This window comes from Coregonus clupeaformis, unplaced genomic scaffold (genome assembly GCF_020615455.1).
Source record: "Coregonus clupeaformis isolate EN_2021a unplaced genomic scaffold, ASM2061545v1 scaf0063, whole genome shotgun sequence".
Taxonomy (NCBI): domain Eukaryota; kingdom Metazoa; phylum Chordata; class Actinopteri; order Salmoniformes; family Salmonidae; genus Coregonus; species Coregonus clupeaformis.
The window spans coordinates 1-20927 of record NW_025533518.1 but is presented as its reverse complement, the minus strand read 5'-3'; positions in this window follow the sequence as shown (position 1 = coordinate 20927).

Here is a 20927-nt window from a genome sequence, read left to right as displayed (position 1 = left end):
TCTTAAAATATACACTACATGACCAAAAGTATGTGGACACCTGCTCGTCGAACATCTAATTCCAAAATCATGGGCATTAATATGGAGTTGGTCCCCCCTTTGCTGAATGGTCACTTCCATTCCAATTGTCTGCATCATTTCCAATCCCCCATATATTGTTTGGTAAATATACAGTACCAGTCAAAAGTTTGGACACACCTACTCATTCAAGGATTTTTCTTTATTTTTACTATTTTCTACATTGTAGAATAATAGTGAAAACATCACAACTATGAAATAACACATATGGAATCATGTAGTAACCAAAAAAGTGTTAAATAAATCAAAATATATTTTATATTTGAGATTCGTCAAAGTAGCCACCCTTTGCATTGATGACAGCTTTGCCCACTTTTGGCATTCTCTCAACCAGCTTCACTGCCGATTTTGCATGTTTTCCTACTTACAAAGCATGTAGAGGTCTTACATTTTTATCATAGGTACACTTCAACTGTGAGAGACGGAATCTAAAACAAAAATCCAGAAAATCACATTGTATGTTTTTTAAGTAATTAATTTGCATTTTATTGCATGACATAAGTATTTGATACATCAGAAAAGCAGAACTTAATATTTGTTACAGAAACCTTTGTTTGCAATTACAGAGATCATATGTTTCCTGTAGGTCTTGACCAGGTTTGCACACACTGCAGCAGGGATTTTGGCCCACTCCTCCAGATCCTTCAGGTTTCGGGGCTGTCGCTGGGCAATACGGACTCCTTAGTTGCCCTGGCTGTGTGTTTCAGGTCGTTGTCATGCTGGAAGACCCAGCCATGACCCATCTTCAATGCTCTTACTGAGGGAAGGAGGTTGTTGGCCAAGATCTCACATGGCCCCATCCATCCTCCCCTCAAAACGGTGCAGTCGTCCTGTCCCCTTTGCAGAAAAGCATCCCCAAAGAATGATGTTTCCACCTCCATGCTTCACGGTTGGGATGGTGTTTTTGGGGTTGTACTCATCCTTCTTCTTCCTCCAAACACGGCGAGTGGAGTTTAGACCAAAAAGCTCTATTTTTGTCTCATCAGACCACATGACCTTCTCCCATTCCTCCTCTGGATCATCCAGATTGTCATTGGCAAACTTCAGACGGGCCTGGACATGAGCTGGCTTGAGCAGGGGGACCTTGCGTGCGCTGCAGGATTTTAATCCATGACGGCGTAGTGTGTTACCAATGGTTTTCTTTGAGACTGTGGTCCCAGCTCTCTTCAGGTCATTGACCAGGTCCTGCCGTGTAGTTCTGGGCTGATCCCTCACCTTCCTCATGATCATTGATGCCCCACGAAGTTAGATCTTGCATGGAGCCCCAGACCGAGGGTGATTGACCGTCATCTTGAACTTCTTCCATTTTCTAATAATTGCGCCAACAGTTGTTGCCTTCTCACCAAGCTGCTTGCCTATTGTCCTGAAGCCCATCCCAGCCTTGTGCAGGTCTACAATTTTATCCCTGATGTCCTTACACAGCTCTCTGGTCTTGGCCATTGTGGAGAGGTTGGAGTCTGTTTGATTGAGTGTGTGGACAGGTGTCTTTTATATAGGTAATGAGTTCAAACAGGTGCAGTTAATACAGGTAATGAGTGGAGAACAGGAGGGATTCTTAAAGAAAAACTAACAGGTCTGTGAGAGCCGGAATTCTTACTGATTGGTAGGTGATCAAATTCTTATGTCATGCAATAAAATGCAAATTAATTACTTAAAAATCATACAATGTGATTTTCTGGATTTTTGTTTTAGATTCCATCTCTCACATTTGAAGTGTACCTATGATAATTACAGACCTCTACATGCTTTGTAAGTAGGAAAACCTGCAAAATCGGCAGTGTATCAAATACTTGTTCTCCCCACTGTATATATACAGTGGGGCAAAAAAGTATTTAGTCAGCCACCAATTGTGCAAGTTCTCCCACTTAAAAAGATGAGAGAGGCCTGTAATTTTCATCATAGGTACACGTCAACTATGACAGACAAATTGAGAAAAAAAAATCCAGAAAATCCCATTGTAGGATTTTTAATGAATTTATTTGCAAATTATGGTGGAAAATAAGTATTTGGTCACCTACAAACAAGCAAGATTTCTGGCTCTCACAGACCTGTAACTTCTTCTTTAAGAGGCTCCTCTGTCCTCCACTCGTTACCTGTATTAATGGCACCTGTTTGAACTTGTTATCAGTATAAAAGACACCTGTCCACAACCTCAAACAGTCACACTCAAACTTCACAATGGCCAAGACCAAAGAGCTGTCAAAGGACACCAAAAACAAAATTGTAGACCTGCACCAGGCTGGGAAGACTGAATCTGCAACAGGTAAGCAGCTTGGTTTGAAGAAATCAACTGTGGGAGCAATTATTAGGAAATGGAAGACATACAAGACCACTGATAATCTCCCTCGATCTGGGGCTCCATGCGAAGATCTCACCCCGTGGGGTCAAAATGATCACAAGAACGGTGAGCAAAAATCCCAGAACCACACGGGGGGACCTAGTGAATGACCTGCTGAGAGCTGGGACCAAAGTAACAAAGCCAACCATCAGTAACACACTACGCCGCCAGGGACTCAAATCCTGCAGTGCGAGACGTGTCCCCCTGCTTAAGCCAGTACATGTCCAGGCCCGTCTGAAGTGCATTTGGATGATCCAGAAGAGGATTGGGAGAATGTCATATGGTCAGATGAAACCAAAATATAACTTTTTTGGTAAAAACTCAACTCGTCATGTTTGGAGGACAAAGAATGCTGAGTTGCAGCCAAAGAACACCATACCTACTGTGAAGCATGGGGTTGGAAACATCATGCTTTGGGGCTGTTTTTCTGCAAAGGGACCAGGGCGACTGATCCGTGTAAAGGAAAGAATGAATGGGGCCATGTATCGTGAGATTTTGAGTGAAACCCTCCTTCCATCAGCAAGGGCATTGAAGATGAAACGTGGCTGGGTCTTTCAGCATGACAATGATCCCAAACACACCGCCCGGGCAACGAAGGAGTGGCTTCGTAAGAAGCATTTCAAGGTCCTGGAGTGGCCTAGCCAGTCTCCAGATCTCAACCCCATAGAAAATCTTTGGAGGGGAGTTGAAAGTCTGTGTTGCCCAGCGACAGCCCCAAAACATCACTGCTCTAGAGGAGATCTGCATGGAGGAATGGGCCAAAATACCAGCAACAGTGTGTGAAAACCTTGTGAAGACTTACAGAAAACGTTTGACCTGTGTCATTGCCAACAAAGGGTATATAACAAAGTATTGAGAAACTTTTGTTATTGACCAAATACTTATTTTCCACCATCATATGCCAATAAATTCATTAAAATCCTACAATGTGATTTTCTGGAATTTTTTTTCTAATTTTGTCTGTCATAGTTGACGTGTACCTATGATGAAAATTACAGGCCTCTCTCATCTTTTTAAGTGGGAGAACTTGCACAATTGGTGGCTGACTAAATACTTTTTTTCCCCACTGTATATCCCATTTAGTCTAACCATAGTCTCCCATATAGTCACTATATATATATATATCCCATTTAGTCTAACCATAGTCTCCCATATAGTCTATATATATATATATATATATATATCCCATTTAGTCTAACCATAGTCTCCCATATAGTCTATATATATATATATATATATATATATATATATATATTCCCATATAGTCTAACCATAGTCTCCCATATAGTCTATATATATATATATCCCATATTGTCTAACCATAGTCTCCCATATAGTCTATATATATATATATATCCCATATAGTCTAACCATAATCTCCCATATAGTCTATATATATATATATATATATATCCCATATAGTCTAACCATAGTCTCCCATATAGTCTATATATATATATATCCCATTTAGTCTAACCATAGTCTCCCATATAGTCTATATATATATATATATATATATATCCCATTTAGTCTAATCATAGTCTCCCATATAGTCTATATATATATATATATATATATATATATATATATATATATATATATATCCCATTTAGTCTAACCATAGTCTCCCATATAGTCTATATATATATATATCCCATTTAGTCTAACCATAGTCTCCCATATAGTCTATATATATATATATATCCCATATAGTCTAACCATAGTCTCCCATATAGTCTATATATATATATATATATATATATATATATATATATATATATCCCATATAGTCTAACCATAGTCTCCCATATAGTCTATATATATATATATATCCCATATAGTCTAACCATAGTCTCCCATATAGTCTATATATATATATATCCCATATAGTCTAACCATAGTCTCCCATATAGTCTATATATATATATATATCCCATTTAGTCTAACCATAGTCTCCCATATAGTCTATATATATATATATCCCATTTAGTCTAACCATAGTCTCCCATATAGTCTATATATATATATATCCCATTTAGTCTAACCATAGTCTCCCATATAGTCTATATATATATATATATCCCATATAGTCTAACCATAGTCTCCCATATAGTCTATATATATATATATATATCCCATATAGTCTAACCATAGTCTCCCATATAGTCTATATATATATATATATATATATATATATATATATATATATATATATCCCATATAGTCTAACCATAATCTCCCATATAGTCTATATATATCTATCTATCTATCTATCTATCTATCTATATATATATATCCCATATAGTCTAACCATAGTCTCCCATATAGTCTATATATATATATATATCCCATATAGTCTAACCATAGTCTCCCATATAGTCTATATATATATCCCATTTAGTCTAACCATAGTCTCCCATATAGTCTATATATATATATATATATATATATATATCCCATATAGTCTAACCATAGTCTCCCATATAGTCTATATATATATATATATCCCATATTGTCTAACCATAGTCTCCCATATAGTCTATATATATATATATATATATATATATCCCATATAGTCTAACCATAGTCTCCCATATAGTCTATATACATATATATCCCATATAGTCTAATCATAGTCTCCCATATAGTCTATATATATATATATATATCCCATATAGTCTAATCATAGTCTCCCATATAGTCTATATATATATATATATATATCCCATATAGTCTAACCATAGTCTCCCATATAGTCTGTATATATATATATATCCCATATAGTCTAACCATAGTCTCCCATATAGTCTATATATATATATATATATATATATATATATATATATATATATATATATATATATATATATATATATATATATCCCATATAGTCTAACCATAGTCTCCCATATAGTCTATATATATATATATATATATATATATATATATATATATATATATATCCCATATAGTCTAACCATAGTCTCCCATATAGTCTATATATATATCCCATTTAGTCTAACCATAGTCTCCCATATAGTCTATATATATATATATATATCCCATATAGTCTAACCATAGTCTCCCATATAGTCTATATATATATCCCATTTAGTCTAACCATAGTCTCCCATATAGTCTATATATATATATATCCCATATAGTCTATCCATAGTCTCCCATATAGTCTATATATATATATATATCCCATTTAGTCTAACCATAGTCTCCCATATAGTCTATATATATATATATTTAGTCTAACCATAGTCTCCCATATAGTCTATATATATATATATATCCCATATAGTCTAACCATAGTCTCCCATATAGTCTATATATATATATATATCCCATATAGTCTAACCATAGTCTCCCATATAGTCTATATATATATATATCCCATATTGTCTAACCATAGTCTCCCATATAGTCTATATATATATATATCCCATATAGTCTAACCATAGTCTCCCATATAGTCTATATATATATATATCCCATATAGTCTAACCATAGTCTCCCATATAGTCTATATATATATATATATATATATCCCATATAGTCTAACCATAGTCTCCCATATAGTCTATATATATATATATATCCCATATAGTCTAACCATAGTCTCCCATATAGTCTATATATATATATATATCCCATATAGTCTCCCATATAGTCTATATATATATCCCATTTAGTCTAACCATAGTCTCCCATATAGTCTATATATATATATATATCCCATATAGTCTAACCATAGTCTCCCATATAGTCTATATACAGTGGGGAAAAAAAGTATTTAGTCAGCCACCAATTGTGTAAGTTCTCCCACTTAAAAAGATGAGAGAGGCCTGTAATTTTCATCATAGGTACACGTCAACTATGACAGACAAAATGAGAAAAAAATATCCAGAAAAACACATTGTAGGATTTTTTATGAATTTATTTGCAAATTATGGTGGAAAATAAGTATTTGGTCAATAACAAAAGTTTCTCAATACTTTGTTATATACCCTTTGTTGGCAATGACACAGGTCAAACGTTTTCTGTAAGTCTTCACAAGGTTTTCACACACTGTTACTGGTATTTTGGCCCATTCCTCCACGCAGATCTCCTCTAGAGCAGTGATGTTTTGGGGCTGTCGCTGGGCAACACGGACTTTCAACTCCCTCCAAAGATTTTCTATGGGGTTGAGATCTGGAGACTGGCTAGGCCACTCCAGGACCTTGAAATGCTTCTTACGAAGCCACTCCTTCGTTGCCCGGGCGGTGTGTTTGGGATCATTGTCATGCTGAGAGACCCAGCCACGTTTCATCTTCAATGCCCTTGCTGATGGAAGGAGGTTTTCACTCAAAATCTCACGATACATGGCCCCATTCATTCTTTCCTTTACACGGATCAGTTGTCCTGGTCCCTTTGCAGAAAAACAGCCCCAAAGCATGATGTTTCCACCCCCATGCTTCACAGTAGGTATGGTGTTCTTTGGATTCAACTCAGCATTCTTTGTCCTCCAAACACGACGAGTTGAGTTTTTACCAAAAAAGTTCTATTTTGGTTTCATCTGACCATATGACATTCTCCCAATCCTCTTCTGGATCATCCAAATGCACTCTAGCAAACTTCAGACGGGCCTGGACATGTACTGGCTTAAGCAGGGGGACACGTCTTTCACTGCAGGATTTGAGTCCCTGGCGGCGTAGTGTGTTACTGATGGTAGGCTTTGTTACTTTGGTCCCAGCTCTCTGCAGGTCATTCACTAGGTCCCCCCGTGTGGTTCTGGGATTTTTGCTCACCATTCTTGTGATCATTTTGACCCCACGGGGTGAGAACTTGCGTGGAGCCCCAGATCGAGGGAGATTATCAGTGGTCTTGTATGTCTTCCATTTCCTAATAATTGCTCCCACAGTTGATTTCTTCAAACCAAGCTGCTTACCTATTGCAGATTCAGTCTTCCCAGCCTGGTGCAGGTCTACAATTTTGTTTCTGGTGTCCTTTGACAGCTCTTTTGGTCTTGGCCATAGTGGAGTTTGGAGTGTGACTGTTTGAGGTTGTGGACAGGTGTCTTTTATACTGATAACAAGTTCAAACAGGTTGCCATTAATACAGGTAACGAGTGGAGGACAGAGGAGCCTCTTAAAGAAGAAGTTACAGGTCTGTGAGAGCCAGAACTCTTGCTTGTTTGTAGGTGACCAAATACTTATTTTCCACCATAATTTGCAAATAAATTCATAAAAATCCTACAATGTGATTTTCTGGATTTTTTTTCTCTCAATTTGTCTGTCATAGTTGACGTGTACCTATGATGAAAATTACAGGCCTCTCTCATCTTTTTAAGTGGGAGAACTTGCACAATTGGTGGCTGACTAAATACTGTTTTTCCCCACTGTATATATATATATCCCATATAGTCTAACCATAGTCTCCCATATAGTCTATATATATATATCCCATTTAGTCTAACCATAGTCTCCCATATAGTCTTTATATATATATATATATATATATATATATATATATATATATATATCCCATATAGTCTAACCATAGTCTCCCATATAGTCTATATATATATCCCATTTAGTCTAACCATAGTCTCCCATATAGTCTATATATATATATATATATCCCATATAGTCTAACCATAGTCTCCCATATAGTCTATATATATATATATATATATATATATATATATATTCCCATTTAGTCTAACCATAGTCTCCCATATAGTCTATATATATATATTTAGTCTAACCATAGTCTCCCATATAGTCTGTATATATATACAGTGGGGCAAAAAAGTATTTAGTCAGCCCCCAATTGTGCATGTTCTCCCACTTAAAAAGATGAGAGAGGCCTGTAATTTTCATCATAGGTACACGTCAACTATGACAGACAAATTGAGGAAAAAAAATCCAGAAAATCCCATTGTAGGATTTTTAATGAATTTATTTGCAAATTATGGTGGAAAATAAGTATTTGGTCACCTACAAACAAGCAAGATTTCTGGCTCTCACAGACCTGTAACTTCTTCTTTAAGAGGCTCCTCTGTCCTCCACTCGTTACCTGTATTAATGGCACCTGTTTGAACTTGTTATCAGTATAAAAGACACCTGTCCACAACCTCAAACAGTCACACTCCAAACTTCACAATGGCCAAGACCAAAGAGCTGTCAAAGGACACCAAAAACAAAATTGTAGACCTGCACCAGGCTGGGAAGACTGAATCTGCAACAGGTAAGCAGCTTGGTTTGAAGAAATCAACTGTGGGAGCAATTATTAGAAATGGAAGACATACAAGACCACTGATAATCTCCCTCGATCTGGGGCTCCATGCAAGATCTCACCCCCGTGGGGTCAAAATGATCACAAGAACGGTGAGCAAAAATCCCAGAACCACACGGGGGACCTAGTGAATGACCAGCAGAGAGCTGGGACCAAAGTAACAAAGCCAACCATCAGTAACACACTACGCCGCCAGGGACTCAAATCCTGCAGTGCGAGACGTGTCCCCCTGCTTAAGCCAGTACATGTCCAGGCCCGTCTGAAGTGCATTTGGATGATCCAGAAGAGGATTGGGAGAATGTCATATGGTCAGATGAAACCAAAATATAACTTTTTGGTAAAAACTCAACTCGTCATGTTTGGAGGACAAAGAATGCTGAGTTGCATCCAAAGAACGCCATACCTACTGTAAGCATGGGGTTGGAAACATCATGCTTTGGGGCTGTTTTTCTGCAAAGGGACCAGGACGACTGATCCGTGTAAAGGAAAGAATGAATGGGGCCATGTATCGTGAGATTTTGAGTGAAACCCTCCTTCCATCAGCAAGGGCATTGAAGATGAAACGTGGCTGGGTCTTTCAGCATGACAATGATCCCAAACACACACGCCCGAGCAACGAAGGAGTGGCTCGTAAGAAGCATTTCAAGGTCCTGGAGTGGCCTAGCCAGTCTCCAGATCTCAACCCCATAGAAAATATTTGGAGGGAGTTGAAAGTCTGTGTTGCCCAGCGACAGCCCCAAAACATCACTGCTCTAGAGGAGATCTGCATGGAGGAATGGGCCAAAATACCAGCAACAGTGTGTGAAAACCTTGTGAAGACTTACAGAAAACGTTTGACCTGTGTCATTGCCAACAAAGGGTATATAACAAAGTATTGAGAAACTTTTGTTATTGACCAAATACTTATTTTCCACCATCATATGCCAATAAATTCATTAAAAATCCTACAATGTGATTTTCTGGATTTTTTTTCTATTTTTGTCTGTCATAGTTGACGTGTACCTATGATGAAAATTACAGGCCTCTCTCATCTTTTTAAGTGGGAGAACTTGCACAATTGGTGGCTGACTAAATACTTTTTTTCCCCACTGTATATCCCATATAGTCTAACCATAGTCTCCCATATAGTCTATATATATATATATATATATATATCCCATATAGTCTAACCATAGTCTCCCATATAGTCTATATATATATATATCCCATTTAGTCTAACCATAGTCTCCCATATAGTCTATATATATATATATCCCATTTAGTCTAACCATAGTCTCCCATATAGTCTATATATATATATATCCCATTTAGTCTAACCATAGTCTCCCATATAGTCTATATATATATATATCCCATATAGTCTAACCATAGTCTCCCATATAGTCTATATATATATATATATCCCATATAGTCTAACCATAGTCTCCCATATAGTCTATATATATATATATATATATATATATATATATATATATATATATATATATATATATATATATATATATATATCCCATATAGTCTAACCATAATCTCCATATAGTCTATATATATATATCTATCTATCTATCTATCTATATATATATATCCCATATAGTCTAACCATAGTCTCCCATATAGTCTATATATATATATATCCCATATAGTCTAACCATAGTCTCCCATATAGTCTATATATATATCCCATTTAGTCTAACCATAGTCTCCCATATAGTCTATATATATATATATATATATATATATATATATATATATATATATATATCCCATATAGTCTAACCATAGTCTCCCATATAGTCTATATATATATATATCCCATATTGTCTAACCATAGTCTCCCATATAGTCTATATATATATATATCCCATATAGTCTAACCATAGTCTCCCATATAGTCTATATATATATATATATATCCCATATAGTCTAATCATAGTCTCCCATATAGTCTATATATATATATATATATATATATATATATATATATCCCATATAGTCTAACCATAGTCTCCCATATAGTCTATATATATATATATATATATATATATATATATATATATATATATATATCCCATATAGTCTAACCAAAGTCTCCCATATAGTCTATATATATATATATCCCATATAGTCTAACCATAGTCTCCCATATTGTCTATATATATATATATATATATATATATATATATCCCATATAGTCTCCCATATAGTCTATATATATATATATATATATTCCATATAGTCTAACCATAGTCTCCCATATAGTCTATATATATATCCCATTTAGTCTAACCATAGTCTCCCATATAGTCTATATATATATATATATATATATATATATATATATTCCCATATAGTCTAACCATAGTCTCCCATATAGTCTATATATATATCCCATTTAGTCTAACCATAGTCTCCCATATAGTCTATATATATATATATATATCCCATATAGTCTAACCATAGTCTCCCATATAGTCTATATATATATATATATATATATCCCATTTAGTCTAACCATAGTCTCCCATATAGTCTATATATATATATATTTAGTCTAACCATAGTCTCCCATATAGTATATATATATATATATATATATATCCCATATAGTCTAACCAAAGTCTCCCATATAGTCTATATATATATATATCCCATATAGTCTAACCATAGTTTCCCATATAGTCTGTATATATATATATATATCCCATATAGTCTAACCATAGTCTCCCATATAGTCTATATATATATATATCCCATATAGTCTAACCATAGTCTCCCATATAGTCTGTATATATATATATATCCCATATAGTCTAACCATAGTCTCCCATATAGTCTATATATATATATATCCCATTTAGTCTAACCATAGTCTCCCATATAGTCTATATATATATATATATCCCATATAGTCTAACCATAGTCTCCCCATATAGTCTATATATATATATATATATATATATATATATATATATATATATATATATCCCATATAGTCTAACCATAGTCTCCCCATATAGTCTATATATATATATATATCCCATATAGTCTAACCATAGTCTCCCATATAGTCTATATATATATATATATATATATATATATATATATATATATATATATATATATATCCCATATAGTCTAACCATAGTCTCCCATATAGTCTATATATATATATATATATATATCCCATATAGTCTAACCATAGTCTCCCATATAGTCTATATATATATCCCATTTAGTCTAACCATAGTCTCCCATATAGTCTATATATATATATATATCCCATATAGTCTAACCATAGTCTCCCATATAGTCTATATATATATCCCATTTAGTCTAACCATAGTCTCCCATATAGTCTATATATATATATATATCCCATATAGTCTATCCATAGTCTCCCATATAGTCTATATATATATATATATCCCATTTAGTCTAACCATAGTCTCCCATATAGTCTATATATATATATATTTAGTCTAACCATAGTCTCCCATATAGTCTATATATATATATATATATATCCCATATAGTCTAACCATAGTCTCCCATATAGTCTATATATATATATATATATCCCATATAGTCTAACCATAGTCTCCCATATAGTCTATATATATATATATCCCATATTGTCTAACCATAGTCTCCCATATAGTCTATATATATATATATCCCATATAGTCTAACCATAGTCTCCCATATAGTCTATATATATATATTTCCCATATAGTCTAACCATAGTCTCCCATATAGTCTATATATATATATATATATATATCCCATATAGTCTAACCATAGTCTCCCATATAGTCTATATATATATATATATATCCCATATAGTCTAACCATAGTCTCCCATATAGTCTATATATATATATATATATCCCATATAGTCTCCCATATAGTCTATATATATATATCCCATTTAGTCTAACCATAGTCTCCCATATAGTCTATATATATATATATATCCCATATAGTCTAACCATAGTCTCCCATATAGTCTATATACAGTGGGGAAAAAAAGTATTTAGTCAGCCACCAATTGTGTAAGTTCTCCCACTTAAAAAGATGAGAGAGGCCTGTAATTTTCATCATAGGTACACGTCAACTATGACAGACAAAATGAGAAAAAAATATCCAGAAAAACACATTGTAGGATTTTTTATGAATTTATTTGCAAATTATGGTGGAAAATAAGTATTTGGTCAATAACAAAAGTTTCTCAATACTTTGTTATATACCCTTTGTTGGCAATGACACAGGTCAAACGTTTTCTGTAAGTCTTCACAAGGTTTTCACACACTGTTACTGGTATTTTGGCCCATTCCTCCACGCAGATCTCCTCTAGAGCAGTGATGTTTTGGGGCTGTCGCTGGGCAACACGGACTTTCAACTCCCTCCAAAGATTTTCTATGGGGTTGAGATCTGGAGACTGGCTAGGCCACTCCAGGACCTTGAAATGCTTCTTACGAAGCCACTCCTTCGTTGCCCGGGCGGTGTGTTTGGGATCATTGTCATGCTGAGAGACCCAGCCACGTTTCATCTTCAATGCCCTTGCTGATGGAAGGAGGTTTTCACTCAAAATCTCACGATACATGGCCCCATTCATTCTTTCCTTTACACGGATCAGTTGTCCTGGTCCCTTTGCAGAAAAAACAGCCCCAAAGCATGATGTTTCCACCCCATGCTTCACAGTAGGTATGGTGTTCTTTGGATTCAACTCAGCATTCTTTGTCCTCCAAACACGACTGAGTTGAGTTTTTACCAAAAGTTCTATTTTGGTTTCATCTGACCATATGACATTCTCCCAATCCTCTTCTGGATCATCCAAATGCACTCTAGCAAACTTCAGACGGGCCTGGACATGTACTGGCTTAAGCAGGGGGACACGTCTTTCACTGCAGGATTTGAGTCCCTGGCGGCGTAGTGTGTTACTGATGGTAGGCTTTGTTACTTTGGTCCCAGCTCTCTGCAGGTCATTCACTAGGTCCCCCGTGTGGTTCTGGGATTTTTGCTCACCATTCTTGTGATCATTTTGACCCCACGGGGTGAGAACTGCGTGGAGCCCCAGATCGAGGGAGATTATCAGTGGTCTTGTATGTCTTCCATTTCCTAATAATTGCTCCCACAGTTGATTTCTTCAAACCAAGCTGCTTACCTATTGCAGATTCAGTCTTCCCAGCCTGGTGCAGGTCTACAATTTTGTTTCTGGTGTCCTTTGACAGCTCTTTGGTCTTGGCCATAGTGGAGTTTGGAGTGTGACTGTTTGAGGTTGTGGACAGGTGTCTTTATACTGATAACAAGTTCAAACAGGTGCCATTAATACAGGTAACGAGTGGAGGACAGAGGAGCCTCTTAAAGAAGAAGTTACAGGTCTGTGAGAGCCAGAACTCTTGCTTGTTTGTAGGTGACCAAATACTTATTTTCCACCATAATTTGCAAATAAATTCATAAAAATCCTACAATGTGATTTTCTGGATTTTTTTCTCTCAATTTGTCTGTCATAGTTGACGTGTACCTATGATGAAAATTACAGGCCTCTCTCATCTTTTTAAGTGGGAGAACTTGCACAATTGGTGGCTGACTAAATACTGTTTTTCCCCACTGTATATATATATATCCCATATAGTCTAACCATAGTCTCCCATATAGTCTATATATATATCCCATTTAGTCTAACCATAGTCTCCCATATAGTCTTTATATATATATATATCCCATATAGTCTAACCATAGTCTCCCATATAGTCTATATATATATATATCCCATATAGTCTAACCATAGTCTCCCATATAGTCTGTATATATATATATATCCCATATAGTCTAACCATAGTCTCCCATATAGTCTATATATATATATATCCCATATAGTCTAACCATAGTCTCCCATATAGTCTATATATATATCCCATTTAGTCTAACCATAGTCTCCCATATAGTCTTTATATATATATATATATATATATATCCCATATAGTCTAACCATAGTCTCCCATATAGTCTATATATATATCCCATTTAGTCTAACCATAGTCTCCCATATAGTCTATATATATATATATATCCCATATAGTCTAACCATAGTCTCCCATATAGTCTATATATATATATATATATATATATCCCATTTAGTCTAACCATAGTCTCCCATATAGTCTATATATATATATTTAGTCTAACCATAGTCTCCCATATAGTCTGTATATATATATATCCCATATAGTCTAACCATAGTCTCCCATATAGTCTATATATATATATATATATATATATATCCCATATAGTCTAACCATAGTCTCCCATATAGTCTATATATATATATATCCCATTTAGTCTAACCATAGTCTCCCATATAGTCTATATATATATATCCCATTTAGTCTAACCATAGTCTCCCATATAGTCTATATATATATATATCCCATTTAGTCTAACCATAGTCTCCCATATAGTCTATATATATATATATCCCATATAGTCTAACCATAGTCTCCCATATAGTCTATATATATATATATCCCATATAGTCTAACCATAGTCTCCCATATAGTCTATATATATATATATATATATATATCCCATATAGTCTAACCATAGTCTCCCATATAGTCTATATATATATATATATCCCATATAGTCTAACCATAGTCTCCCATATAGTCTATATATATATATATATATCCCATATAGTCTCCCATATAGTCTATATATATATCCCATTTATTCTAACCATAGTCTCCCATATAGTCTATATATATATATATATCCCATATAGTCTAACCATAGTCTCCCATATAGTCTATATACAGTGGGGAAAAAAAGTATTTAGTCAGCCACCAATTGTGTAAGTTCTCCCACTTAAAAAGATGAGAGAGGCCTGTAATTTTCATCATAGGTACACGTCAACTATGACAGACAAAATGAGAAAAAAATATCCAGAAAAACACATTGTAGGATTTTTTATGAATTTATTTGCAAATTATGGTGGAAAATAAGTATTTGGTCAATAACAAAAGTTTCTCAATACTTTGTTATATACCCTTTGTTGGCAATGACACAGGTCAAATGTTTTCTGTAAGTCTTCACAAGGTTTTCACACACTGTTACTGGTATTTTGGCCCATTCCTCCACGCAGATCTCCTCTAGAGCAGTGATGTTTTGGGGCTGTCGCTGGGCAACACGGACTTTCAACTCCTCCAAAGATTTTCTATGGGGTTGAGATCTGGAGACTGGCTAGGCCACTCCAGGACCTTGAAATGCTTCTTACGAGGCCACTCCTTCGTGCCCGGGCGGTGTTTGGGATCATTGTCATGCTGAGAGACCCAGCCACGTTTCATCTTCAATGCCCTTGCTGATGGAAGGAGGTTTTTCACTCAAAATCTCACGATACATGGCCCCATTCATTCTTTCCTTTACACGGATCAGTTGTCCTGGTCCCTTTGCAGAAAAACAGCCCCAAAGCATGATGTTTCCACCCCCCATGCTTCACAGTAGGTATGGTGTTCTTTGGATTCAACTCAGCATTCTTTGTCCTCTAAACACGACGAAGGTTGAGTTTTTACCAAAAAAGTTCTATTTTGGTTTCATCTGACCATATGACATTCTCCCAATCCTCTTCTGGATCATCCAAATGCACTCTAGCAAACTTCAGACGGGCCTGGACATGTACTGGCTTAAGCAGGGGGACACGTCTTTCACTGCAGGATTTGAGTCCCTGGCGCGTAGTGTGTTACTGATGGTAGGCTTTGTTACTTTGGTCCCAGCTCTCTGCAGGTCATTCACTAGGTCCCCCCGTGTGGTTCTGGGATTTTGCTCACCATTCTTGTGATCATTTTGATTCCCACGGGTGAGAACTTGCGTGGAGCCCCAGATCGAGGGAGATTATCAGTGGTCTTGTATGTCTTCCATTTCCTAATAATTGCTCCCACAGTTGATTTCTTCAAACCAAGCTGCTTACCTATTGCAGATTCAGTCTTCCCAGCCTGGTGCAGGTCTACAATTTTGTTTCTGGTGTCCTTTGGACAGCTCTTTTGGTCTTGGCCATAGTGGAGTTTGGAGTGTGACTGTTTGAGGTTGTGGACAGGTGTCTTTTATACTGATAACAAGTTCAAACAGGTGCCATTATACAGGTAACGAGTGGAGGACAGAGGAGCCTCTTAAAGAAGAAGTTACAGGTCTGTGAGAGCCAGAACTCTTGCTTGTTTGTAGGTGACCAAATACTTATTTTCCACCATAATTTGCAAATAAATTCATAAAAATCCTACAATGTGATTTTCTGGATTTTTTTTCTCTCAATTTGTCTGTCATAGTTGACGTGTACCTATGATGAAAATTACAGGCCTCTCTCATCTTTTTAAGTGGGAGAACTTGCACAATTGGTGGCTGACTAAATACTGTTTTTCCCCACTGTATATATATATATCCCATATAGTCTAACCATAGTCTCCCATATAGTCTATATATATATCCCATTTAGTCTAACCATAGTCTCCCATATAGTCTTTATATATATATATATATATATATATATATATATATATATATATCCCATATAGTCTAACCATAGTCTCCCATATAGTCTATATATATATATCCCATTTAGTCTAACCATAGTCTCCCATATAGTCTATATATATATATATATATCCCATATAGTCTAACCATAGTCTCCCATATAGTCTATATATATATATATATATATATATATATATCCCATTTAGTCTAACCATAGTCTCCCATATAGTCTATATATATATATTTAGTCTAACCATAGTCTCCCATATAGTCTGTATATATATATATACCCATATAGTCTAACCATAGTCTCCCATATAGTCTATATATATATATATATATATATCCCATTGAGTCTAACCATAGTCTCCCCCATATAGTCTATATATATATTTAGTCTAACCATAGTCTCCCATATAGTCTGTATATATATATATCCCATATAGTCTAACCATAGTCTCCCATATAGTCTATATATATATATATATATATATATATCTCATATAGTCTAACCATAGTCTCCCATATAGTCTATATATATATATATATATCCCATTTAGTCTAACCATAGTCTCCCCATATAGTCTATATATATATATATCCCATTTAGCTCTAACCATAGTCTCCCATATAGTCTATATATATATATATCCCATTTAGTCTAACCATAGTCTCCTATATAGTCTATATATATATATATATCCCATATAGTCTAACCATAGTCTCCCATATAGTCTATATATATATATATCCCATATAGTCTAACCATAGTCTCCCATATAGTCTATATATATATATATATATATATATATATATATATATATATATATATATATATATATATATATATATATATATATATATATATATATATATATATCCCATATAGTCTAACCATAATCTCCCATATAGTCTATATATATATATCTATCTATCTATCTATCTATATATATATATCCCATATAGTCTAACCATAGTCTCCCATATAGTCTATATATATATATATATCCCATATAGTCTAACCATAGTCTCCCATATAGTCTATATATATATCCCATTTAGTCTAACCATAGTCTCCCATATAGTCTATATATATATATATATATATATATATATATATATATATATATATATATCCCTATATAGTCTAACCATAGTCTCCCATATAGTCTATATATATATATATATCCCATATTGTCTAACCATAGTCTCCCATATAGTCTATATATATATATATATCCCATATAGTCTAACCATAGTCTCCCATATAGTCTATATATATATATATATCCCCATATAGTCTAATCATAGTCTCCCATATAGTCTATATATATATATATATATATATATATATCCCATATAGTCTAACCATAGTCTCCCATATAGTCTATATATATATATATATATATATATATATATATATATATATATATATATATATATATATATATCCCATATAGTCTAACCATAGTCTCCCATATAGTCTATATATATATATATATATATATATATATATATATATATATATATATATCCTATATAGTCTAACCAAAGTCTCCCATATAGTCTATATATATATATATCCCATATAGTCTAACCATAGTCTCCCATATTGTCTATATATATATATATATATATATATATATATATATATATATATATCCCATATAGTCTCCCATATAGTCTATATATATATATATATATATCCCATATAGTCTAACCATAGTCTCCCATATAGTCTATATATATATCCCATTTAGTCTAACCATAGTCTCCCATATAGTCTATATATATATATATATATATATATCCCATATAGTCTAACCATAGTCTCCCATATAGTCTATATATATATCCCATTTAGTCTAACCATAGTCTCCCATATAGTCTATATATATATATATATATATCCCATATAGTCTAACCATAGTCTCCCATATAGTCTATATATATATATATATATATCCCATTTAGTCTAACCATAGTCTCCCATATAGTCTATATATATATATATTTAGTCTAACCATAGTCTCCCATATAGTCTATATATATATATATATATATCCCATATAGTCTAACCAAAGTCTCCCATATAGTCTATATATATATATATCCCATATAGTCTAACCATAGTTTCCCATATAGTCTGTATATATATATATATTTATCCCATATAGTCTAACCATAGTCTCCCATATAGTCTATATATATATATATCCCATATAGTCTAACCATAGTCTCCCCATATAGTCTGTATATATATATATATCCCATATAGTCTAACCATAGTCTCCCCATATAGTCTATATATATATATATCCCATTTAGTCTAACCATAGTCTCCCATATAGTCTATATATATATATATCCCATATAGTCTAACCATAGTCTCCCATATAGTCTATATATATATATATATATATATATATATATCCCATATAGTCTAACCATAGTCTCCCATATAGTCTATATATATATATATATATCCCATATAGTCTAACCATAGTCTCCCATATAGTCTATATATATATATATATATATATATATATATATATATATATATATATATATATATATCCCATATAGTCTAACCATAGTCTCCCATATAGTCTATATATATATATATATATATATATATATCCCATATAGTCTAACCATAGTCTCACATATAGTCTATATATATATCCCATTTAGTCTAACCATAGTCTCCCATATAGTCTATATATATATATATATCCCATATAGTCTAACCATAGTCTCCCCATATAGTCTATATATATATCCCATTTAGTCTAACCATAGTCTCCCATATAGTCTATATATATATATACCCATATAGTCTATCCATAGTCTCCCATATAGTCTATATATATATATATATCCCATTTAGTCTAACCATAGTCTCCCATATAGTCTATATATATATATTTAGTCTAACCATAGTCTCCATATGTCTATATATATATATATATATATATACCTATATATTCTAACCATAGTCTCCCATATAGTCTATATATATATATATCCCATATAGTCTAACCATAGTCTCCCATATAGTCTATATATATATATATATCCCATATTGTCTAACCATAGTCTCCCCATATAGTCTATATATATATATATCCCATATAGTCTAACCATAGTCTCCCATATAGTCTATATATATATTTCCCATATAGTCTAACCATAGTCTCCCATATAGTCTATATATATATATATATATATATATCCCATATAGTCTAACCATAGTCTCCCATATAGTCTATATATATATATATCCCATATAGTCTAACCATAGTCTCCCATATAGTCTATATATATATATATATCCCATATAGTCTCCCCATATAGTCTATATATATATCCCATTTAGTCTAACCATAGTCTCCCATATAGTCTATATATATATATATATCCCATATAGTCTAACCATAGTCTCCCATATAGTCTATATACAGTGGGGAAAAAAAAGTATTTAGTCAGCCACCAATTGTGTAAGTTCTCCCACTTAAAAAGATGAGAGAGGCCTGTAATTTTCATCATAGGTACACGTCAACTATGACAGACAAAATGAGAAAAAAATATCCAGAAAAAACACATTGTAGGGATTTTTATGAATTTATTTGCAAATTATGGTGGAAAATAAGTATTTGGTCAATAACAAAAGTTTCTCAATACTTTGTTATATACCCTTTGT